This window comes from Rattus norvegicus, chromosome 2, assembly GCF_036323735.1.
Source record: "Rattus norvegicus strain BN/NHsdMcwi chromosome 2, GRCr8, whole genome shotgun sequence".
Classification (NCBI taxonomy): Eukaryota; Metazoa; Chordata; class Mammalia; order Rodentia; family Muridae; genus Rattus; species Rattus norvegicus.
This window is the reverse complement of record NC_086020.1, coordinates 139,854,771-139,880,546: the sequence shown is the minus strand read 5'-3', so window position 1 is coordinate 139,880,546 and position 25,776 is coordinate 139,854,771. Positions and strand designations below refer to the sequence as shown.

General features: G+C 43.2%; 1 protein-coding gene across 1 annotated transcript in view; it reads left to right on the top strand.

Annotated features, from left to right (window-relative positions):
* Frem2 (FRAS1 related extracellular matrix 2) overlaps window positions 1–25,776 on the top strand; it is a 137,992-nt gene that overhangs the window by 10,500 nt on the left and 101,716 nt on the right. The window lies entirely within an intron of this gene.

Genomic DNA, 25,776 nt, shown 5'->3' with positions numbered 1-25,776 from the left:
TCGGTTGCTCTTTGCCAACATTGCTACAAGAAATCTTTCTCCGGTGTTACATTGTGTTCATGTGATTTTTATGAAGAGTGGATTCTGTGTCTGATTAAAAAAGATCTAGTCATTTCAATCTGATAGAATCCCACTCTTTAATGATTATGGGTAAATGTTTTATCATTTCTGTTTTGTGGCTTATGTGTGAGAGAGAGAAGGGCGGGGTATGAACAGGCTTCCTCTGCTCAGTTCAGATTTCTGCTGGAATCCAGTCCCTCTCCCATCCCAGCCTGTGCCTGTCCTGGAAACATATAGCTGCTTCTGGATTGAATATAAAGATTTTATTTTCCTCATGTGTCCTCATGGACAGTTCCAGAGTCTCACCATGTATTTGTTGTATAATCAAGACACAGAATTCCAAGAAAGAAAGTGAGATGTTAGATAGAACTCACTTAGATCTGAATCTGTTTCCTTATGACAACTTTTAAAATAGGACATACTGTTTGGTCATCTACATCCTTCCCATTCTCCATATCCACAGTGCATTAAATGCCCTTGTTTAAAATATTGCTGGATACAACATGGCCAGGTGTAAGTGATGTCTATTCCATGCATGGCAGAGAAGCAAAAGGAGTTGACCCATCGTGTCACAGTTACCTGATTCTGCCTCAGATCCTGGGCTTAATATAGCTAACATCTGTGTTTGAAAGGAACCAAACCATAGTTTAGCAACTGACATACTGGCAAAGGAATCTCGGTAAAGAACAAAGTCCTAAGAAAGAAGCCAACCGATAAACTAAAAACATTGTACTTACTGATTCCTGCTGCTCCAGTGAAAAATTCTGCCAAAGGAAACTGTAAAATCATACATGCAATGATCAAATGTGAATTTCAGGCAAAAAAAAAGTTCATCATCAGAATGAGCAAACAAGACTCAGTAACAAAAAAAAGGTTCCTTCTTACAATTACAAAAAACATTAAATACATTCATGGTTTGCAGCTAGAGAGAAGGCTGAGCAGGTAAGAGCACTACCTGTCTTTGCAGGGACCCAGGGTAGGTTCCCAGCACCTACATGATAGCTCACAGCCACGTGTAACTCCAGTTCCAGGAGATCCAATGCCCACCTTCTTCTGATCTTGGGCACTGCACACTTGGGGCATGTATGCATACATACATACATACATACATACATACATACATGCATGCAAGCAAAGCACTCATGCACACAAAATAAAAATAAATTCTTTTAAAAAAGCACAGCCTTTACTTTTTACGATTTATTTATTTTATGTATGTGAGAACACTGTTGTTCTCTTCAAACACACCAGAAGAGGACATCGGATCCCATTACAGATGGTTGTGGACCACCATGTGGTTGCTGGGAATTGAACTCAGTACCTCTGGAAGAGCAGTCAGTGCTCTTAACCGCTGAGCTATCTCTCCAGCCCTGGCCTTCACATTTAAATATGTCTCCTCACAATTATGTACACAGCCATATTATTCTACTAGTCTGCACATCTTCAGCTAGGTGGGACAGAAGCATCATGTTAAAACTCAGGTCCGTATTCAAACTTTGGAGAGCATTGTAATGTCTACCATATCTCAAGTAGGGATGCCTGGCTGAAGAGGTAAGGCTTCTGTATTGGTTGCTGGAGATGTGAATCCTTATGCTTATGGAAGCGGGAATGAAATCATTCTGGGGGGTTCCTTTTGAGCTTCAGTTTCATATGGGCAGAATACTCTAGAGAGATCCTTCTGTGTTGTCCTGGCCACAAACATAGCCTGTTATTGAGCAGAATGTATGTGAACCTCCCTGATATAAGAACAGTTCCTTTTGACACTGTAAGCAGGAATCTTAAAAAAAGTAAAAATAAAATAAAAAAGCCCTATGTGTGTCGTAGAATTGACTCCACCAGACATTTTAATGGGGGGGTATTACCTTGCAAATAGTCTAACACTTGGATGAGGTAACACACAAGGGACAATAATGTTTTTATGTCTCAATGGGACATAAAAGTATTAGGCATAGAGACCCTTTGCTTTATGTAGAGAGGGTGGCGTACATTGTTGGGTCTTCTGCAACGTTCCAGTATCTCACATCTGGGGCAGCTATCAGACAGCAATGCCTAGGGCACTGCCTGAGGGCATGAATTTTCAAGGTCCAAGTCTCCTTCTAACCCACTGAAGTCACCTCCTTCAAACCCACCTGCCTGTTTTCAGGGCGATGGCCAGCTGAGGAAAGTCTCGGGTCAAACATACTCCTCCGGGCTTTTAAAAATACAATAGAATTTCATATCCAGGATCAGGAATGGGAGAAGAAATGATTTGAAAGCAGAAGCCTTAAACCTCTTGCTTCAGATTTAACTGTGTACGGTTGGGACCAGGCTGATCACAGGATTCTCTTGTTACGACAACGACAACGTGGTCACAAGTGGGTGACCATTCCCCATTCAAGGAATGGTTGCTTGCATTTGAGGTTTGGAGTACTTTGATGTTAATTACCAAGTGATGGGAGGAAAGATTAGTTAGAAATGGATAGTGGTGGGTTTTACCTTACGAGACCCCTACTGTGTTAGAGCTTGACACAATAACCCAGTTCAGAGTTCTTTACGATTCTTAAAGAAACACTGTCAGAAAAAAAATAAGATGAGCAGTTTTCAGAATATTATATAAACAAGACCACAAACTAAAACTTAAGAAGCAATGAACGTTTGCTCCATGATATGCTGTAGAACACACATGGAGTCCTTGGGTCTCAGAGATCTCCCAACTAGCCACATCCCTCTGAGTTTAGTACAATAGCAACAGCAAAAATATCATCCCTGTTTGGTAAGTAAGGGAATTGAGTCATGGAAACAGGTAACTCACCTCTTCAAGTTGCTCAAGTAGATGAATGGAGGCGGAACTGAATCTCAAGCTCTTACCCCAGACGGTGAGAACCCATGGCGTCCCCACTGCTCCTAATAGGTAGAAGTGAGCAGAGACTCCCGGCCTCTGTGCTAGTAGTAAGTGGAGTCAGAACACTGTCTGCCTTTGGAAGATATGGAAAGCACAGGATCTTCTAGATTGTTAGTTTTTATTCCAAAATAATTCAGATGCTCTATGGTGCTCAACTGTGTAGTCCTTTCCCGTTGCCATGGTTTAATTCTTGATACTGCAAGGTCCTCTAACATAAAAGTGGTCTGGGGACCTTCATAAATTTCCGTCCAAAGAACTACTCTAGCTCTTCAGGTATGCCCCACCCTCACCCCTAAGGACTTAACCTCCCCCCCAGTGCCAGCTCGAATGCCATTTCCTCTCCAGAGGAAAATGTTCCCTGCACCTCAGTGAGGCAGCTAGCCATGCTCTTGGCACTCAAATCCCTAACCTTACTTACAGCAGGATGTCCCACTGGGACAAGTAGCTCAGGATGTAGGTTAAGACTTCATCACTCCAGAAGAAATGCTTTTGCCTCAAGATAGCCTTTTTGCCTCAGGACCTGCTCAGACCAGAACATGTGGTACTTGGAGGACAGATGTTAAAATGGAAGAAGCCACAGGTGAAGGAACAGCCCTTCATTTTTATGCAAGAATTGATTAAGCAGTACCCCAAGAGAAGCTTCTGTAGCCCATGGAACCTTGGCATTCCATGAGAGCGTTCTCCTATCCTAGTTTTAATTTAAATCCCCACGGCACCAACATGGATTCCTGGCTAAGCCTCCACATTTATAAGTGCAGGGAACCAACCACTGTGAAGAGTGACTTCAAATCTTCAGATGGGGTGTATTTAAGATAGGAAGAGCCCCAGTTTAGAAGAGTTCTTTTAAAGGAGGAAAAAAGGTATTTTAGAATATTATGTAAACAACTTAAAATTTAAGGAGAAATAAGCATTTTCTGCATTACTGAAAATTTAAAGTCAGAGCATAATTTTGAGCAAGTTCTTTTCTGGTTTTGTCACCCCAATTTTTATTTTGAGGGGATACGAGACAGTGGCCAAAGAAATAGAAAGTTGTCTTCATATAAAGCGTGCACACGACTGATCAGCATGGTGTGTGGGTTTGTTATTGTTGTTATTGTTGTTGTTTTTTATTTTTTCGTTATTCTTTGTTTTAAGTCTCAAGATCTCAGGCTCTGATCCAAGATGGTTGTGGGAAAGACTGGGGGACTCTGGGGAAGGGGTCAGAATCATGGCCTCCTACATGCTTGGCAAAGGTTCCACCACTGAATGGCATCTCGCTAGAATCTTTTTTGATGAGCTGAGACTAGCTTACATGGTTCCGTGGCTTGAGCTGTGTAAGAGGAGTATTCTTTACGAAACTGGTTTGGCTTTGTTACTTCCTCCTCCAACTTCTCTGATGTCCCGGGCATGCGGTGCAGCTCGGCTCCACCCGCCGTTCCTGGCGTTGGAACTAGGCAGCAGACATAATATTAATCTGTGTTGGCTTCTACAGTGCGCCTGGTCCACAGCCAGATCATTTTCTGTTGTTGCTGCTGCTGTCTTTGAATATGCTTTCTGGTGGCCGAATTCTCAACCACCCAGATCTTTAATTCATGAGCCACGGAAAGATATAAATAGCACCTTGAGATAGGAGAGGAAGTCACACGGTCATTTCTGTCTACAAGACGTCAGTTAAGGTCAAGGCTTTCAAGTTGTCATTCAACATCTGACGAATTAAATACTCAGATACCAAGGGGTCATGGGAACCTCGTCACTCTGGACACACGAGCAAGAGTTTTGACTTGAAGCTGGCTGTCACATAAGGCTGGAGGCAAAGTAATTAACGATGATTAGCTTGAATTTAAAGTAATGACTGACAAATGCAAATAGGTACAAAGTGTAGAGGGGAAATAGGGATTATGAGTAGACGCCTGAAAAGATCAGCCTGCCATTGAGCTGAGAGAAAAAGAAAGCGTGGTGGACAGTAAAGCCAGTTGCTAATGACAGGAGAAGCAAAGGAGGGGTGGAAGAGCCAGAGCCTTAGCCACAAGACTGAAGCAATGCCAGACACTGATAAAAAAATGCTTTAAACGTGGACACAACACACGGTCCACTGGAGGACAGATCTTTGGGAGGGCATCGGCTACTGTGGCTAATGTTTGTAGGCCCTTCTTTATTCGTTGGGCACCTCAGAATAGTCCAAGTCATCAGATGTCTCTCTCTGCTGTGCTGCTGCTCAAGGCTTGGCTCTAAAAGCATTCCCGCTCAGCAGCCGTGAAAGAAGTCACTCTTCTGGTACAGAAGTGCAATTCAAATTTTATCAGCCATTTTTACATTCATCCCCAAAGTCCATGCTTGGCTTTATTACCGATAACATTTTAGTTAAATCAGGGAACCTTTGGCGGAGATTGAATCCCTGTAGAGACTTAACATGAATCCATAGTTACACCCAAAAGAAATAATATTGCCCTTTAAAAGCTAAGTAAATCTTTCTTTCACAGGTCATCAAGATACCATGTCAAACCAAGTCTTTATCTGTAGTACATGTTCTTGCTTTTTAAAGATATATGTGTGTGTGTGTATTATATATATTATATATATTATGTATACGATTACACTGTAGCTAGCGTCTTCAGACCCACCAGATCCCATTACAGATGGCTGTGAGCCACCATGTGGTTGCTGGAAACTGAACTCGGGACCTCTGGAAGAGCAGTCAGTGCTCTTAACCACTGAGCCATCTTTCCAGCCCTTGTACATGTTCTAAAGCTCAGTGCTGCCTTGTACATTTGTCCTGTGTGGCTGAGACAAAAGGGAGGCTGCTTTTCCATTGTCAGGTTCACGTCTGTAATTAGTATTACTCTGTATTCTGTAGAGCCAAAGAAATGTAACCAAGAAATTAAGTATGGTACAGGAGAAACGCCCCAGTGTCTGTGGGCTAACTTGTTTACGATAAAGAAGAGTGTTCATTCATTCATTTATTTATTGAGTTAGTCAACAAATGTTTTTGCCATTCCCAGGATGTTTCGGGTGTTTACTGGGTGTTGGAAAACAACGATAAATATGGAAATATAGTATAAATATATACATATAAACACGTATGTTGACAGTTTTTGACCTCAGATCTATCCCAAGGGTAAAGCAATAGACAGAACATTTGGGAGTTTATGAGGTAGAAATGCAACTCAGAGAAGGTTTCTTTGCAAGGAGATGCTTACACTTAGTCTTCGGATGAAGTGAAGCTACTGAAGGAAGAAGAGGGAGAAAGAGAAGCCTGGGTAGAAGTCTGGGGTCTGGTGTTTAGGTCAGCAGAAAATTGTCAGCATGCCTGAGCTCACAAACAAGCCATGGGGGGGCAGGGAGGTAAGAGGGGGAGAGGAGGAGAAGGAAGAGGGAGAGAGGGAGAGAGGGAGGGAGAGGGAGAGGAAGAGAGAGGGAGGGAAAGAGGGGGAGAGGGAGAGAGGGAGAGAGAGAGAGAAAGGGAGAGGGAGAGGGAGAGGGAGAGGGGAGAGGGAGAGGGAGAGGGAGAGGGAGAGGGAGAGGGAGAGGGAGCTGCTTCTCTGTCAAGCTGGACCACAGACCACGGTGCACAGCCTGTGCGTTCAGTGTGTTAGGTACGCTCACTTTAACACAAGGGAGTAAGTAGTATGTTCCAATTTGCACTTTGAAGGCAGGTCTCCGAGCTGCAGAGAATTGATACAAGAGCAGTAGTGTGAGCCTGGTAGGCTGAGGCAGTAAGACTCATGTGACCTGCAGGCCAGGCATGCTGGTGTACACCTTTAATTTTAGCAGTTGGGAAACGGGGGCAAATGCATCTCTGGGTTTGAGGCCAGCCTGATCTACATAGTGAGTTCTGGGATAGCCAGGGCTACAGAGTAAGATCATATCTCAGAACAAGACAGAGGAGACAGCTTTTCCACAGTTTTGAGTCTAAGTGCACAGCCTCTTAGTGGGTCCTTGTGGAGAAGGAAGGAGTTGAGATGTGAGCAGAATTCGGGCTTCACAGCCCATGGAGAATGGCAGTGCAGGGAGAGACTGGAGGCCCTGATACAGAGATGGGATGAAGGCCAGGTGATCCCACTTACTATGCGGAGTCTCTTAAGTGTGGGTTCAGGGAGGCTAGCCTTTCATCCCGCTCCTTTGCTCTGTCTTGTCTCCGTGTCTCTTCGAAGTGGGAGTTTTAACCAATGCTGCCTGGGAACCTCTGCATCTCTGGAGACCTGACTCTGAGCCAAGCATCCCAGCTTGGCTGGTCTCAGTTGCAGTTGTAAAGTGGGAGTTAGAATAGTGAGCAGCTAGCGAGGCTCTTTTGAAGACGGCGGCAGAGCAGAATGAGCTGAAAGTTTGCCGTTTGTTTGTTTGAGTTCCGGGGAGAGACTGTACAGGGAGATGCTACTGTGTAGCTGTGGTCCCTTCTCAGAGGCCTTCGGGGCTTCTGCCTTCTTTCTCTCTTCCCCACTACCTTCTCCCCTTTCTCAGTAGCTATGCTTTTGTTTCTTGAAGAAGGACTTATGTACCCCACACTCACTTAAACTCCTGGTCCAGCTGCCTCGGTCTCTGGAGCATGTGGCCACCCAGAATGGCTCCTGTTCTTAAGTTCCTATATGTGCCTCTTTGCTTCTGGATTTTCCTTGTTTCCTTCTCTTTTTTTCTTCCCTTCTGCCTTTCCCATGGCAACCGTCAGTACAGTTTGGCTGACAGGTTTAGACTGACAGGTGGGGAATCTACAGACATGGCGATTAGAAAGGCACTGAACTTCTCTTCAATGCGGACTGAAAGTTAACAACACTTTAAAACCACTCTGCAGGTTGTCCGTGGCTTAACTAAGACTGTGGTGAGGAATTTCCCCCACGTTTAAGTAACAGATACATAAAATTCCCATCTCCTGAGCTCAGGTTGCGTGGTTTCTCCTTTCCAACACCTGGGACTATACATTTTATAGGACTAAAGGTTAAAGAAGGAAACTTGACTTTGCTAAAACTGAAACTCCTAAAACAGCTGTATTTAGCAAATATCCAGTAATAGGAAATTTATAGGGAAATTTATGGAACCAAGGCTGAAAACGCTGAGAACATTCTATATTTAGTCAGGTGTTCAGACCACCTAAATGAGCTTCATGTGTATACATACATGTGTATTCACATATAAATCATGTAAATGTGCTACATGTATATACATACATGTGTATTCACATATAAATCACCTAAATGAGCTTCATGTGTATACATACATGTGTATTCACATATAAATCACATAAATGTGCTACATGTATATACATACATGTATATTCACATATAAATCACCTAAATGAGCTTCATGTACATATATACATATGTATTCACATATAAATCACCTGAATTGCTACATGTATGTAGATACACATGTAAATACATACATATAAGCCACCTATTTGTTCTGCACACATATATATTCCTATATATATATACACACACACACATTAGCTAATTGTGCTTCTTCTATATACACACATATTAACACATGTACAAACCACCTCATTGTGCCTTGTGTACATATATACATACACACAAAAATTACCTAGTTATGCTTCATGTATACATACTGTGTATACACAAACACACACATAGAGAGAGGCCGCTGTGGTTACTGTAGTGACAGACATTAGTGAATATTATAAAGAAAAGGCCACTTGAACCAATGTACCATTGAGGATATTAATAAGCATAAACAGTGAGAAGGACGTAGCCTGTGACATTTTCTTCTAAGGTTATTGAAAAGTGAGTGCCCTGTGTGTTTGGCTGTCCTTAGCACATTCCTTCAAAGTCCAAATGTTGCCTCTGGAATGACTTATAATATTTTAATTAACACAGAAATCTTTATTTTCTTGAGAGATTAGAGGAAAACTTTCTAGCATTTAAACTCTCGTAATCCTGAGGGTTTGTAAGTAAAGACTGGGTACTAACTGAATTCTACTTATGACTACATTGATAAAGTTTTTACCTTCTAAGTGAGAAGGCCATGTGTCTCTGAAATCCCAGTGAGGTCAAAGGGACATACTTAATCCTCATTGCACATCAGGAAAAATAAGATTTACTGAGCTTGAACTTGGTGAAAATAGGACGAATGTGTAAAACAAGTGCATATGAAGGAAGCATCCTCGATTTTGTCTTTGCACACTTGCAGACTGGTTTCTTGTTGTCACGTTGTTGTTGTTGTTGTTGTTGTTGTTGTTGTTGTTGTTGTTGTTGTTGTTTGAGACAGGGTTTGGTGTGTGCAGCTATCTCAGTAGACCAGGCTGACTTTGACTCTTCCTGTGAGCTGGGATTAAAGGTGTACACTACCATGGCCTGACCTTGACTGATTTCTCAAAGTTTATTTCCTTAGGGATAAAATATTTATGTAGAGAAGAAAGAAATCTTCATCATTGACATTTGGGTTTTGAACAGATACTGTAAATTTACTAAAATTATTAATTGATCAGTTTGTCTCTGACTTTGATGATTTTGATGATGATGATGATAAAAACACTTGCTAAGTGGCAGTCTATAAGCAACCCTCTAATGTTAAGGAAACATTTAATACTAAGGAAACTGAATTATACCTTCAGTTGATTTACATTTATAATCCTAACAGTGTTGCCAGGAGAACTCTCCAGAATGAATTATTCAGTTATAGCTAATTACCATCTAATATAAAGCATAGACCAGTTTTAGCATCATTCAAACAAAGAAGCTAAAAGAGGTTGAGAGATAATTACACAGCTATGTTTAGTTTTTAATTTTAAGTAGTCCTTTGTTCTCCGTGTTAAGTTTGATCTAAGCTTGGAAAATGACACCCGTCGTGCTGTCTTGGGTGAAGGAACCTGGGCCACAGTTCTCTGTGTCCCGCTCTGGCGACATCCTTCAGACTGAGGGCAGAGGCACCTGCTCTTCACTTCTGAGCTGGATTCTCAGGCGGAGAATGTCATCCTGTCATCCTGGTACTGCCACCTGCTCCGTCCCACTCAGCTCAGGCAGGGGTGGATGTCGGGCACACTGACGAGTATTTCACAGAGTGTTCCTGAGAACCACTTCAGAAACTGAACAGGAAGCCGTGAAACTGCTTGGAGGACTTTAGAAGTCCACAAGGCAGGAGAGAGCCATTTTGGTTTTCATAATTCTCTTCCCTTTGTGCAGAAATGGCTGAAAACCAAGGCCATTGCCTTGTGGGTATAAGACATGTAAAACTGCATTTAGGAAACTGTTTTCTCAAACCTTTTCTTGCTGTCTGGACTTCAAAGTCATTTTTGTGTACCGTTCATATCCACGAAGTTCCTGATCTAGACAGTTTTACCTCCCTTTTGGATTTCTGAGGAGCTGCATTTCCGTGGCTACCGTTCCCATTATGAATATTTTAAGCTTTTAGTAACCCAGCAGATATAAACCGCTTCAAATAATGCCGGGTACAAGGTGCTTGTCTGGATGTTCCCGAGTTCCTGCTATAGTGCAGGGCGGTGTTTGTGCAGGTGAGAGAGTTTTAGCTCAAATTTCACTGATAGCTCTTCCGTCCCTAACAGGTGCTTAGTTTATTTACTAAATACTTCTCCAGTAAATGCACACACGTCTTCTAATAGATCTCTTTCCATGTTGCTGTCCCTCTATCCCAGAAATAAGACCTGGCCTCTCGGGCTTCTAAAGATACCCATGTCAGACTTTAAATATTTAGGAAAAATATTTTCTCCCTTTGCTGTTGGGCAATTTTCTATACCTTTTTATTATATGTATTTACATATACATATATACATTCCTTTTATTTTATGTGTATGGCTGTTTTGTGTGCATGAAGGTCTGTGCAGTGTGCATATGTATGGGTGCCGGAGTTGGGCACCAGGTCCTCTGGTTCTCTGGAAGAGCAGCCAGTGCGCCTAAGCACTGAGCCACCCTCCCTGCTTTCACATTACATCTCCAATGGACCATTTGGTAGGCAAAGTGTAAATTCCAACTCTTCCCCTTGATGAACAAATCTACAGGCCAGTTCCGACTAGGCTGGAAGATTGCTGGCTGGGGATGTACACTGCGGTGAGCTCACAGCACTGGGCCGTGCTTCCTTCCTGTACGTTCTGTATGATGCTCAGCCCAGCCTGCAGGCCTCCATATTCACTCCCTCCTGGACCCCGGGAAGGCATCACATCCCTCGGAGATGCCATCGCTGCATTTGCAGATATACACTATTCCAGAATCCTCGCTCATGTAACGATATATTCACTTATATAATCATTTAAGTCACTATGCCAGTTGTAAGATGGATACCTATATAAATGCATATGTATATACATACGTATGCTCACCAAAAGTTGTAATTCATAGTTCTGTCATAATGTATAAGATAGTTATATGTACATCATAGCATATATATACATAATAATATGACTGTTAAAATGCTAGGAGCATATTGCTTGCGAGTGCACCTCAAATTATACCAATAATTTTAAAGTCATTTATTTTGAGGTGTCCTTTTGTTCAAAGCACCTTTCGCAAGTTAAAGAACACCCTCCCTGTGCCAAACCTTTCCTTTTCCTTTTCTTATGACTTCGCCCTCACAGTGGTGTCATTAAGTGGCCAGTGGTCTCAAGGGGTAAGAAACTGCTTTTACTGACAATGATCTACCTTGTCATGGTGCCAGGCCCAGTCTCAGCTCTCCTAAGCAGTTACATCCACACTGTTTCTAACTCACAAGATAGGAGAGGTTTTCATACAGTCAGTATCTGTATCTATGGATGAAGTCAATGAAGGAACTCACTAAGTATGGCTGGTGGATTGGAAGTGTGGACGGTGGTAAGCCACCATGTGGGTGCCGGGGATTGAACCCAGGTCCTCTGGAAAACTGCTCCTCACTGCTGAGCCATCGCTCAAGCCCCACCTCTCCATGAACTTTTATGTTATGTCAAGCTGTCTCAAGAACTCCTCCTCTTACTTGTATATATATGGAAAAAGAATTTGCTGCTCGAAGCCTCGGCATTTACAGGTGCTGGGGCTCCTTTAAGTTGATTGTTATGGTCACATATTATATACACAAGCACATGTGTATATTCCAGACAGCACCAAGAACAGGATGAGCTTATAGCCTCATCTTAGTGGTTGCTTTTATCCCCATTTCCCTGCAACACTTTGACCAAACCGAGACAGTGAGCAGCCCCTTCCCTACCTCTACCCCAGACCACTCTGCACACGGTACGAGTAAACATCTATGGGAAAAATTAGAGCAAGCGACGGTCGAGTGACACGGGGTGTCGATTCATGGAGCTCAGTCAAAGGTCGAATTGGCAGAGATGAAGCAGACCAGCAAAGCCTCTTGAAGCCGAGATTTCCTAAGTAATCAAGGCCCCTAGATAATGTTAGGGAGCAGAAGTGTCCAAGAGTAAACTCCTTTTAAGTTGTCCACTTGTGTGAGTTTCGGTTGATCTTGAATTGATTGCACAGCCATTATATTAATATATGTGTGATCATGGTGAAGACTGTGTATGAGACAAGCTTTGATATTGCAGATGGCTGGGTTCTACCACATCTAGTCCCTCCTCAAGGGTCAGGTGGTCACTTTGACTCTTTCTAACATTTTAATCATTTATTCTGTTAGCTATAGCTAATAAACTCACCTCTGGCCATTTCTCTGTGATATATGTTGTATAGCATGCCTGCCATTTTAATTAAAGAGTGGTATTTGAGGAGAATTCTGTCAGCCTGCACCTAGGGTCAGGTGCCCATGCCCCACACTTTAGGGAAAAGCATCGTTCTGTACACAGGCATTATACAGTCCCAACACAGACCTTTTGTGTCTTTCTACTCATCCTTCTCACACATCCACTCCATGGCCGCTACAAGAATCCTATCAGGTATCTCGCTTCCTGTCATTCCAACACACCTGGGTGCACGGTTACATACCTGTGCACAGAGCGGACGGACATACCATTGTCGAGGCTGTTAAAGCTGATCCCTAGGTGGTATTCAAGAAGGGGCTAGGGAGTAACTGAATTTCTGTGGCCCCAGAGTCATTGAGAAAACTTTCAGATTAAAAACACCTTGGTCTTCATCTTGATAACTATGAATATTTTCCCTGGAAAGATCCCCATTTTACCACTGAAAGGTTACTATAGTGCACTGTATCAATGGGATTCACTGGGAGTATTCTTTTTACAAAAATATGCGTATTCATTATAGGAAGATAACAAATATAAAGCTAAAATTAGAAATGTACATTAACATAATCTTTATAACCAGGCAAAAATCGCAATAACATTAAGCTGTGCCCCCCCCCCCCCCAGAGAGCATGCATTTTACCTAAGGAATCCCTGTGTAATATATTCTGTCCTAAAGCTGAACTTTCTAATTTCTTGGTACTTTTGGACATTTTTCTAGATCAATAACTATAGGTCTGGAGGGTTCGCTGTGTGTGTGCGTGCGTGCCTGCATGTGTATGTGTGTGTGTTGTGGTTGTTGTTTATATGATATATGTGTGTGGTGTGCAGGTGAGGTATGCTCGTGAGTGTGTGAACACCTGTACCTGCTCACACACATGCAAAAGCCAGAAAAGGGTGTTTTCTCTCTACCTTACTCCTCTGAGACAGAGACTCACACTGATCTGGGAACTGCCCTTCTGCTTATGTTGCTTGGGTAGTGATCTCCTGGGATCTGACTGTCTGTGCACTGTGTACCCACCCCAAGGCTGGCGTGACAGGCATGCACACCCTTGCTTTTTAATCTGCGTTTGAGGGATTCAAATGCTGGTTTTCATGCTTGCACAGCCAGCACTGCCACCACTGAGCCTTCTCCTGGGTCCCCTGAGGACGTTTTCAACAATAGGCCCTCGTTTTACTAATCGGTTGCATTGCACAAGCTATTTAACCAACTGCAAGCATGTTAAAGAAGCCCGCATTTACATAGGAGTGATTATACATGGTCACTAATTACCCTGACTAATTATGGCACCCTGCTCTACAGGTGAATGATACTTTGAAACCACTCAAGTCTGTTCTGTCTCCTGTTAGTAACAGGTAGGGTTCTGCTGCGTTCTTGTTTATCGGAGTTGATAAGAACAAGACCCCCCCCTGCCATTCCTTCTCCCTATTATTAATAGAAAGGAAGAACGGTTTATAATGGTCTTTTGACCTTGGAATTCCTGGCATGCTTATTCTGAGCGTCTACCAGCTCTGAAGCCATTTTATATCCTCCTGTGATAAGTCCCGTGTAAACAGTGTTTCTCCAGTATGTGCTAATGGCTCTTACTCTGCTGGGTTTGATTTCTTTTACTGTAAAATACCACACTGAAAATATTTCTTTTTAAGAGATAATTCTCAGACAGGATTAGTGGGCCTGCCCTCCCAGCACCTGGGAGGTAGGAGCAGGAGGATCAGGAGTTCAAGGTCACGTTCAGATATTTATGGAGTTCAAGGGCTATGTAAGATTGTGTCAGAGGGAGAGGGAGAGGGAGAAGAAGAAGAAAGGAAGAGGGAGAGGGAGAGGGAAGGAAAGAGGAGGAAGGGAAGAGGGAGAGGGAGAGAGAAAGAATTCTGTAATACTAAATACGTGGCATGTCTCCAGTCTTGAGCATGAACACAGTTGCAAGGGAGGCAGGGCGGAGAGAGACGGGTGCTTCACTTCCAGCATGGCCAGCTCTTCATCCTAACCGTGGAGCTGACCAGTTTCTAGAACATCAGTCAATAGTTCTCATTATCTGCATTGAATATAAAAGGAAATTGAAACTCAGAGGGTTAAAACAAAATGTTCAGGGTACAGGGGTAACCCAGAAGTAAAGCAGGTGCTGCCATATGCAAGGATTGGATTCGATCCTTAGACATCTGCCCCTCCCCACAAAAACCCAGACTTTATTTATTTCTTATTGTCATAACATGTTATGACAAATGGAGGGACTTCAAACAACATGAAGGTCAGAAGTCCACAAGGGGTCTGACTGCACCAGAGTCAAAGCGGATGCACATCTGTCCACCCGAAAGCCCTATAGGAGAATACATATTAAAAGGGGAAATTATCGAGGCTGGAGAAATGGCTCAGTGGTTAGGGGCACTTGCTGTTCTCGAGGACCCAGGTTTGGCTCCCATCTCTAACGTCAAATAGCTCAGGGCCATCTGTAACTCCAGTTCCACGGGAACTGATATCCTCTTCTGACACCCCCAGGTATTGTGCCCATGTGGTACACATGCACACTAACAGACGCAAACACATACACACAAATAAAACCAAAATAAATCTTTTTTAAAAGTAAAAAGACCCATATTCCTCAAAGCAATCCAAATATTCAATACATTTACACTCAGTGTCCTAGTGTCAATATAGGGGAGAACCCCCTTTTTAAAAATACTTCTAAACTCATAAAATTCATACAGAGCCTGAGAAGATTAAGTGTCTGATACAATTGTGAACAGAGGAACAGAGCCAGGAGCCTCACACGCCCGGATTGTCTTGATGCTGCTGTGAGGAGGGGTGGCGAGGTGCTGGCAGACTATAAGACCTGCTGAGCAGGTGATGGGGCAGCTAACTGAAGCCACAATCCCAAGGCTGGGGCACTGTTACAAACCATTCATCAGACAAGGGTGTGACACTCCATGGCGGAAGTCAGATCTCTGCCTTCCCCAGCTCCCAGGGTCTGCTTACATTCCTTAGCTCACAGCTCCGTTCTCCACCTTCGGATTTCCCTATAACTCCCTGCCTCCAGTCTGTGCCTTTATTTTATTTATTTATTTATTTATTTATTTATTTATTTATTTATTTATTTTTGGTTCTTTTTTTTCCTGGAGCTGGGGACCGAACCCAGGGCCTTGCGCTTCCTAGGCAAGCGCTCTACCACTGAGCTAAATCCCCAACCCCCAGTCTGTGCCTTTAAAACACCTCTGTTGGGTTTCTCTAGATAATCCAGGACTCAACAAATATGGCCGCCTGATTAGCATCCGCAATTCCATCTACAGCCTTGACCCTCTTGTCATATAAAATTACAATTTCACACACTTTAGGGATTTGAACAGGGATTTCCAGGAGAGCCATTATTTTGTCTACCAGTAAGTAATGAACTGTGTAATGACTAACATTCAGGTTCATCACCCCATCAGTTTCGGAATTCAAGGGGCACGAGATTCTTCTAGGTGAAAGTATATGACCCTAACCTTGTCACAATGGCTGAAAGTTTTGAAGATTTTTTTTTTTTAGATCAATGCGAGAATCCGAAATTGAAATTTAAACTTTGAGTGCCCAAGATAAGAGTTATCTGTAGTTTATTTTAACGCGTGTCAAGTTTTAGGAGGGAGACATGAGGGGGAAAGGAGCAAGCACAGTCGTAGGAGGAGGGAATGTGAAGTTGCTGGTTTTCCTTATCGCTTGCTCTGCAACTTAGCCAGAGCTAGCCCAGCGGTAGAGCTGTGCCAACAGGGAGACCCAAACGCACACACCTAAGGCAAGCACAGGAATGTAAACAGCAAACAGGCCCATGATTTGTATCCTTATTTACCCTGCGTTGTTCAGACTTGATGCTCTAAAGAAAAGCACAGCTCACTGTTTGGATTTGTGGCCAGAGGTTGACAAGAGGAGGAGCCAATCCAAATGCACACATTTTTATTGAATACCTGCTACACACACACAGCACATTGATGGAAGGTACAGATTATATCCACATTCTAGAAGATTCTCATCGTGTCTCTCATTGGGTAGATCCTGCCAGGACAAATGTATATTTATGGCCCACATTTGAAGAAGCAAAAGGCTAAAGAGTCCACAATCCCTCACCAGAAAGAGGAGGGAGATGTCAGTCTGCCCAGAGGGTTGGGCTCTAAAAGAAAAAGTTCTCTTTCTGAAAATGTATTAATTCTATCCTTGATATACGTCCTATACTGCTAGGACATTATCAAAGGTTGGAGATGTCTAGTTAGGGTTGGACACACACACACACACACACACACACACACACACACACACACACACACACTTTCAAAAGTTTAAAGGAGACAAAACCATTTCTAAGCATGAGTTTTTGAAGCTAAATTACAGTGCCCCTAGAACCCGGAAGGCAAGGCCATGCCAAGGAGCAGGCTTGGGTGAGTGGCAAACTGTGTTCACAGTTGCAGTAGCCTGCTGGGGGAGTTGAGCAGCAATGCAGCCCAATAGCCCCACAGTCATAGGTGTGTCTGCTGTATGTGACAAACTGATCCTCATGGCACAGTGTGTGTGCGTGTGTGTGTGTGTGTGTGTGAGAGAGAGAGAGAGAGAGAGAGACAGACAGACAGACAGACAGACAGACAGACAGACACAAAGTTTAGCTCAAGGTGGACTGGAACTCATGATCCTCCTGCCTCTGCCTCCCAAATGCAGTGTTTCCATGTGAGCATCTCATGCCTGGCTCAGAAGGCAGTTTTAAGACAAAACATGGTTGGCTAGGCTATGCCTACTCCAACCATAAAACAAGTTGAGACCGTAGGGCATACTATGTCAGTGGTTGTTGCTCCATTTTCTGGGAGTGGTCTCCCTCTTGGAAAATACTTTAGCTCTGATGAATCCAGTCATCCTGATGAAACTTGCCAAATTTCATTTTGATAGCCATAAATTAAGTAGTATTTACTCTCACATGTTAACAGAATCAATGTAAGCTTGTCATCTCAGAGCAGTACTAAAGCCATGCATGCCAGACAGGACACCAGGAGAGAGAGAGGTTTTGTCCTTCTGGGCAGAACTGCTGCTGAGGGAAAGGATGAACTCCACCCTGACGGCTCAGAGTCACCTGGAGGCTTTATCTTTTTGTACCACAATACAGTTCTCAGAATCATAGTCTCCGGGACTGTTGTTCTGGTTTCTACAGAGGCTCATATCTGAGTCTACCTTGACTCTTAGGGGAGAGACGTTAAGGTTTGGACGTTTGACCATCACTGAACAATTAGGACCCTGGGCACTGTAGAAAATGGAATAGATGCATTTTGCATTATGAAATGATCATGAGTATTTGTGGTCCAAAGGAAGCACACTTTACCATGTGTCTTAAATTCCCTCCGAAGGCTCATACAGTAAAGGGTTGGTCTCCAGTGAGGTGCTGAGCACTGGTAGCCGTGTTAGGAGGTGGGGGAGGTGGGGATAGTTTCTAGTCATTGGAAATGTGACCCTAAAGACCCCAGTGCTTCTGCTCTTCTCTTTCATTATACTGCTTTATCTGTTTCATGTTCTTGCTGTGTTGTGCTCATTTCTGGGGCATCAGAACATGCACACGGTGCACATGCGTGCATGTGGGCAAAACACTCATACACATATAATCAAATTTAAAAATAAAAACATCTAGGGTTAGAGAGATGGCTCACAGGTCGAGAGCATGCTCTGCTCTTGCAGAAGACCCAGGTTCAGTTCTCAGTAACTTCTTGGTACCTCACAACCACCTGTGACTTCATTCCCACAATATCCAATGCCCTCTCCTGGCTTCCACAGGCTGCTGCATGCAGTGTGGTGCACCCCTGCGGAGACAGATACACAGAGAACCAACGGATGATAGAAGACATCTGTTATTCTAGTTGCTGGCCCCATGCTGTAGAGGGTCTCACAGAGAAGCCCAGAATAGTCAGGAAACCACGGGCATACAGCTCTGTTGTGGTTTCTGTGCTGAAAGCAAGGCACCGAGAGCAGGCTGAAGGTCGTTACGTGGTCTACAGGCTCCAAGTGTAGGGTCTGGCTTTTTGTCCAGTCCCTGGCCTTGAGGTGACTTGGGCAGAGGGATGCTGATTCTAGGATGGGGCTGGCTTGTGAGAGGTGTGCCAGCCAGCTCTAGGAATTAGACCATCTCAGCCAGGGCAGTTTCTCCTGAGTTGGCAAGGCTCCAAATGCCTGGACATCAGGAATACAGAAAAGAGAGCCAATACAGGGGCAGAGGTAGGATCTGAAATGAAATCTCTCACTGGGGGATGGGTGGAGAAGGTTGAGAGGTTGGAAAAAGAGGTTTTTGTATTGTTACTTTGTTTCCTAGAGAGTGAAAGATTCTCTGGAGGCAATTTAGACAAAGAAACAGCAGCTGCGGTCTCCATAACCCCTTTCTGTTACCCAAACCATTCTAATAGTGTTTTACTTCAGACAGACAGGGAAGACAAAAGTATTTACCAACTACTCAGGTAATGAAACGGCAGCTGTTTCTCCACCTTAATCTGGGATCTGATGGGTGTTTCCAATGAGTTAAGTGGTAGTTCCGTTAATCAGTAGAACGTCTGCCAAGCTGCCAGGTATTTTAATTAAAACAGTTGAAATGAAAGGTGGTGATTGTCAGTACTGATGGAGAAAGAGTCTTCATTGACTTTAATTAACGTGCAGAAAAAGTATTGTTTTAATTCTGCAAAGCTTTCTGGACATAGTTGTTATGCCTCCCATATGTATGATTTCAGCTGTATTTAACCAAGTATTTTCATCTATTTCAAAAAAATATCAGCATCACAAATGTTTGGGTCTTAGATCTGAAGTGAAGATATACAATTCGTTGCTATTTTGTTTATATCTAAGTAATTCCAAAGTATTACTGTCGTGCTCATTTTAAACGCTGTAAAATGCAATCACATTCCGTGTTCGAATGTTTCCTTATATAGATGAAAGATCCCATCAGTTGTGCGAGGGGAGGGGCTGTGTTTCTAACAGAGGCTAGACCCTGGCACACAGGAGGCTCTCACTGAGCATCTAGTGAGTACACGAGCGAGCACACACCTCATCCGCTGATGTGGAAGCTGATCCAGCAGCTTCGGCAGCCGCTGACTCAATCTGCCGTGCAGCCTCGAAAGAGGTCTTGTGTTTGTTTGTTTGTTTGTTTTCAGCTTTCTTTCCGTTTTCCTTCTGATGATAATATTTTGTCATTTCCTTTGGTAACTTTAGTGATGGCAAAAGTAGATCACATTAGAGCTAGAAGGTTAATTTCATTCCCCTCTGATCGTAATGGCAAATTATCCTGAGCTTGTCACAGAGTGAAATTGAAATGGCAGCTGACTATGAAGCCAGAGTGTCGCCCAAACTGCCAGGCAGGTTCGTTTAACTACACAAGTGCCTATCTCAGATATGAGTGAGTACTTCTTAGATGAAGAAAAGCAGGGTGGTCAGAGGAGCAAGGCATGCTTATGCATCTTTTTAAAAAGGATTCTCTCTTTCTCTGTATGTATGTATGTATGTGTCTGTGTGTATGTGTGTATATGTGTGCCTATCTGTATGTGCCTGTCTGTATATGTGCATGTCTGTGTGTCTATCTGTGTCTGGTATATATGTGTGTGTGTGCATGTGTCTGTGTTTATGAGTGTGTGAAGTTTATACCTGCGTGTGCCCAGAAGTCCTTGATGATCTGAGTTCAATCCCTAGAACCCTCAGTTGCACATGTTCATAATTAAAACACTAGAATAGAGACAGGAAGGTCCCCGGGACTCACTGGTCACCCATGCAGCCTAGTCTAATAGATGAGCCCCAGGCCAGTAAGAAATTGTGTCTGTGCAAACGAGGTGGCCTGCTCCCGAGAAATGGCCTCCACAAGCATGCATATGTGTGTGCTTCAACATGCACATAATACATACACACATGAATGTGGCTCAGAGACATAGCATAAAAGTACGAATATAAGAAGGACATGATGGTACACGTCATGATCCCAAGACTCAGAAAGCTGAGGCAAAAGATTGGTGTGAGTTTGAGGCCAGCCTGGGATAATAAAGTAAATTTAAAGCCAACCTAGCTAAAAATGAGAACCTGCCCAAAACTTTTTTCTGGGGCCAAAGAGATGGCTCAGTATTTAAGAACACTGGCTGTTCTTCCATAGGAACTGGGTTTAATTCCCAGGACCACAGGGTGGCTTACAATTGTCTGTAACTTGAGTTCCTGGGAATCCAATCTGGCCTCTATGGGCACCAGGCACATAAATGGTGCACAGACATACTCACAGGCAAAATACTCATACACGTAAAATAATTTTTCTCTGCATATGTGCATCTGATATTGCTGTCTTCCTGAATTATTTGACTTATGAGATAATATGTAAGGCTGGATCACTTTCTAGAAACAGTGAGATTTATAACTGCAAAGGTGTCCTCCAATTGGATTTCCTTACTGAGGCATCATCAGGCTGTGACCTCAATTTTAATTTTAATAACTATCACTAAATTATTGATTTAACCAGGAACGTGGGCAAAGTTCATATTGAGCATCTTAAGCCTTACTAAAAGACCTGCATTTTAATTCTCCCTGAACTTCCTTCACCACTTCTGCGAAAAGGCCTGACGGGTATGCCATGAACACCCCACAGAATGTCACCTACACGCTGGGCCTGGGTGTCAGAAAGAATCTGATTTCATTAACACACTTCTGTGATATTTTATTCTATTCCACATCACCAGTTAGAGTTGTAAGGAAACATTAATGTCTACAGGGATTCTTCACTAAAATTGGGTTTCCCACCTAAGGTTCCCATTGCACTAACAGTAATGACCCTCAGGCTATTGGCATGGCTCAGCCGGTGACCATGGCATGGGCTGCCAAGCCTGACAACCGGAGTCTGATTCCCCAGAATCTACACAGTTGGAGAAAAAAACCAAACCAAACAAACAAAACACTTTAGTTTCTTGGGGTCAAGGAATATTTTCATGAAAGAAATCTGCTTGTATAATAGAGCTGACTCCCACATGTTGTCCTCTGACCTTCACACCTGTTACTGTATTTATATTTTCATACATATGTACATACGAACAAAAATATAAATGTCATTAGGAAGCATGATTTCCAGCAGGCATCGGTCAGACGTTTATTGGCATTTTCCTGTGACTTTGATGAAGTCTGAGTGTAGTTCTGTTGCATATGCAAGTTCAGCCTTTGTCGTCAGACCGTGGCAAAGGTTCTGTTAAAGACTGTGTTGAGCATCTAAAGCTATGCTTCATAAAAACCCATGACACGGGAGGAATGGATGCTCCTACTGAAGTGAGGCGGTAAGCGTAAGATAGCTTCATGTTGCTTAACCATGGATCTAACCAGATGTAAATAAATAAAACGAACAACTTTTCCTTTGAGAAATGCTCTGTCCCTGGTGTAATTATTAGGAGTTATTAAGGGGAATGAACCCAGAATGGTCAAAACTCCAGAAGCTGGTAAACTAGTGAAATAAATAGACCAGCATCTTTCTGTCCTGCAGCTTCCCCAGTCATGGCTGCGCTGTGTAGCAGTCTTTGCTGTAACTACAATTTTCCAGTTCTCTATTAGACTGCCGTGGTCTGCATATGGAGCATTTGTTTAAAAAGTAGGGAGGGGTGGACTTGTTAAGACGTGTACTCGTTTTATAAATGATATTTCTTTCTGTTTATGAAGAGATTCTGTCTGCTAACCATCATTCAACAGTGAGTACTCAAATGGAATCCAAGACTTTAATTTAAGGAACAGACAGGGAACGTGAACAGGGCATCTGGGCAGTTCTTAAAGGACTAACGTGCTCGACGGAGAGATTCTGGTGGTTTTTTTTTCCGTTCTGCTGGTGTGGAGCCGTACCCACCTCTGGGAGGGAGGAATGCTGGAGTGTCTCACTAAGGCTTGGCACTTTTTTGGAAAGACTTGCGAGAAGAACGAGAAAGAATTATATCCGATGTCTTCTTCAGGCAGCTGGCTCTCCCCTCCCACCCTCCCACAAAACTATTATTTGCACCTCGTGTTTTGAGACACGCGTGCAGCTTCCCTCGTGTAGGATGAAAATGCTCTTATTGCACCACGATTCGTCATGTGGACGAGGCTCACTGCCTTCACGTTGTATGTGCAGACAAGATGAAACATGCCTGCATATCTCAGGACGGAAGGGTCAAGCTTTGGAAGTTTGTGAATTGGAAAAAAAAAAACCTGTCACAGGAACGTGACCGTAAAAATGCCCCTGGGCTACGGGGGTGGCTGGCGGATTAAGTGTGCAAGATGAGGAGCTAAGGTCGGATATCTGGAACACACGTAAAGGCCAGCATGGACATACACCTGTAATCTCAGCGTTCCTACAGCGAGATGGGAGGCAGAGTGCCCAGGGGCACAATAAATCAAGGAAATTATGGTGATTGAAGTTGATGTCTTTAAATATAAATGGTTAAAGACAATTCTCAGATAAGTTGGCTTTTAAATGCACATTGTTGGAAGATGGTTGATGTCCACGAACCCAGGCACTTAATGAATGGGCTAGTTTGACAAAGGGTGCTTTATCATATTATGGGAAAGAATCAGGGTGGAAATAGAATGTATTGTCAAGCCAGGCTATTTGAGGGGCCGGGGAGGGGGTTACTGACCATACTGGACAGAAAGCCAACCGTGAACTGGAACAATTCTGAATGAGTAGTGAACCTACAGTTAATGGATTTTCACCAAGCCTGGCCACTTATCTACCTATATTAACAGTTACAAAATTAAAGTTATTAACCCAAAGATGTGTCTCACTCAAGCAATCACTATCCATCTCTAAACACATATGAAGAATTAACATAATCTTCAATGTGCAACAAAAACTAAGAAATTAATTGGGGCCTAAAACAATGCCACTACTGAAAATTGACCCAATGAACAGTGAGAGTTTCATTGTTCCTAGAAAGCAGAGAACTCTGAACCCTCGCCATTTGATCAGTTATGCATGGCTTTGAGGTCCTGGGCCATCCTGTACCATCATGGCCACTTCATGTTCTTGTGACCACACGAGAGAGGTGGGAGATAGCAGTGTGGCGTGCACAGGCTCCCTCTGCCTGTAGAACAACACTCTCAAGTAAGCAAGACATCTGAGCTTCTCCCAAACCCTGATAAGCAAATGAGCATCACGAACTCTGAAAGTTAAAATAAAGCTGGGTTGACAGACAGGTTAGAGCTTTGTTTATTCTGTTTGTGTCTCTTTAGATTATTAACTGGACTTTGCTTCTCCATGGGTCCTCCTAATCAAACAGAAATCATGGCCAATGTTGAAGCATTAAAAACCTGTGACTCATTATAACACACCTTATGTTCAAAGTGCATTACATGCATAGTTAATAAGGATCTGTTAAATATCTATGGGAGGTCTTCATTAAGCTCTGTGGTGATTCATGATTATCGAGATGGCACCCCCGTCAGGAAGGTCCTTAGATACACAACCCTTCTAAATGTCACTAATGCTCCCTGAGAGAAGTGGTGAAGAGCCTTATTGTCCAAAGTCTGAGTGGGAAGAGAACACTGCCACACATGATCTGAGAATCCCAGGGCTTAGGGGGTGCCGTGCTGGCTTGCGGGTGTCATGCTGGGTCTGGCTATCTTGCTGGCTTAGAAATGCTGAGCACGGTTCCTGGGTTTCTGGGAAATTGTGCCAGTAGTTACCAAAAGATTTAACAGCTGTTAATACAGTTGAAGGGACAAAATCAGAGAGGAGCTTTGATAAGGACAATACGGTAGGAGGTTTGATACGAGCAATATGGTAGGAACTTAATCGGCTTTTATTGTTGCCCCTAAAAGTTGTTCTGATATGATCTCATCATCATTATACAGAGGATGGTGGCAGGTGACAGAGAGAGCCCAGCTGCCAGCCAATAAAGAGGATGATGTCTTGAAGGTCTAGACTCAAATGTGGCTTCTAAAGAGACACAGTGTTCAAAAAATGGGCCGCGAACATGACTCAGTTGGTCGAGTATTTTTGCTATGCAGACTTGAGGATCTTGGTTGGGATCCCCAGTACCCAGTTTTAAAGCTGTCATGGCTGCAGATATCTGGGACCCCAGAACTGGAAGAGTTCCAGGGCTTGTTGACCAGCCAGGAACGAGGATAGCTCCACGCCGAAAGATTCTATCTCTACTGATAACGTAGACGGCAATCGAGGAAGATACCCTACATTGATCTCTGGCCTCCATAGACATGTCTTCCCTTCCATACACACACAGGACACACACACAATGTATACACACACACACACACACACACACACACACACACACCCATATCTAGACTCACACACAAAACGACAAGAGATGGAAGGGAGAGCCACTTTCTAAGAGGTGCCATGCAGTAAAAATAAATAAATAAATAAATAAATAAATAAATAAATAAATAAAATATATATATACCACTGCCAAGCACTTGATCTGTGGGGAGCATCCTGTCCCAGGGGCCTTTGGGACAGTTTCCCTTCATTGGTCAGAAGTGTTAGTGAGGGCACTGACACTGTTGCCCATAGTGGAAAAACACTGTCATTTTCCAGAAACCCTACTTAACCTTTGCTCTCTGCAACACTTTGGTACTTCCTACTCCTTCCTTTTGTCAAAAAGTTTCTTGTAATCTACCTGCTAAAATAAATTCCCTATGCACTAACGGAAGGTGTCGGGGAAGCATTAAAGTAAAATGTTCAGAGTCATTAGCTCATTTGTCTGTAGTAACTGGTATGACTGAAACAGAAGTATAATTATAGATATAGGTAGATGATAGATACATATACACGCATAGACAGACAGACAGACAGAGGTAGATGATTTCTCCACCCGAAACCTAAGCTGTGTGTTGGACAGAATGCCTTATGTCTTATATTAAAGTGTTTTTAATGTCCAATTACTGGTTTAAAAAAATAGTGTTTTCCTCTTGATCCAGGAAAACAAAATAGTTACCAAACTAAAATTGTGGAAACCCAGTAAATGGACTGACTGTGTGAGTTAACTTACCCCAAAGCAGTGGTTCACACTAGGGAGCAGACACCTGCATCACTCATATTCTAAGGAGAAGCCATGCAAGGGGCAAATCCGACAAGATGACTTGGTTTCGAGGAGGCCATCTTTTGTGGCGTGCTCAGGAAGAGCCCATAGGACACTTCGATGTCTTTCTCTTCCCTCTGCCTTATTCTTCTGCAACAGCGTCTTCCTCTGAACCCGGGCTAAGCCACTGACCAGAAAGCCTCAGTGACCCTCCTGTCAC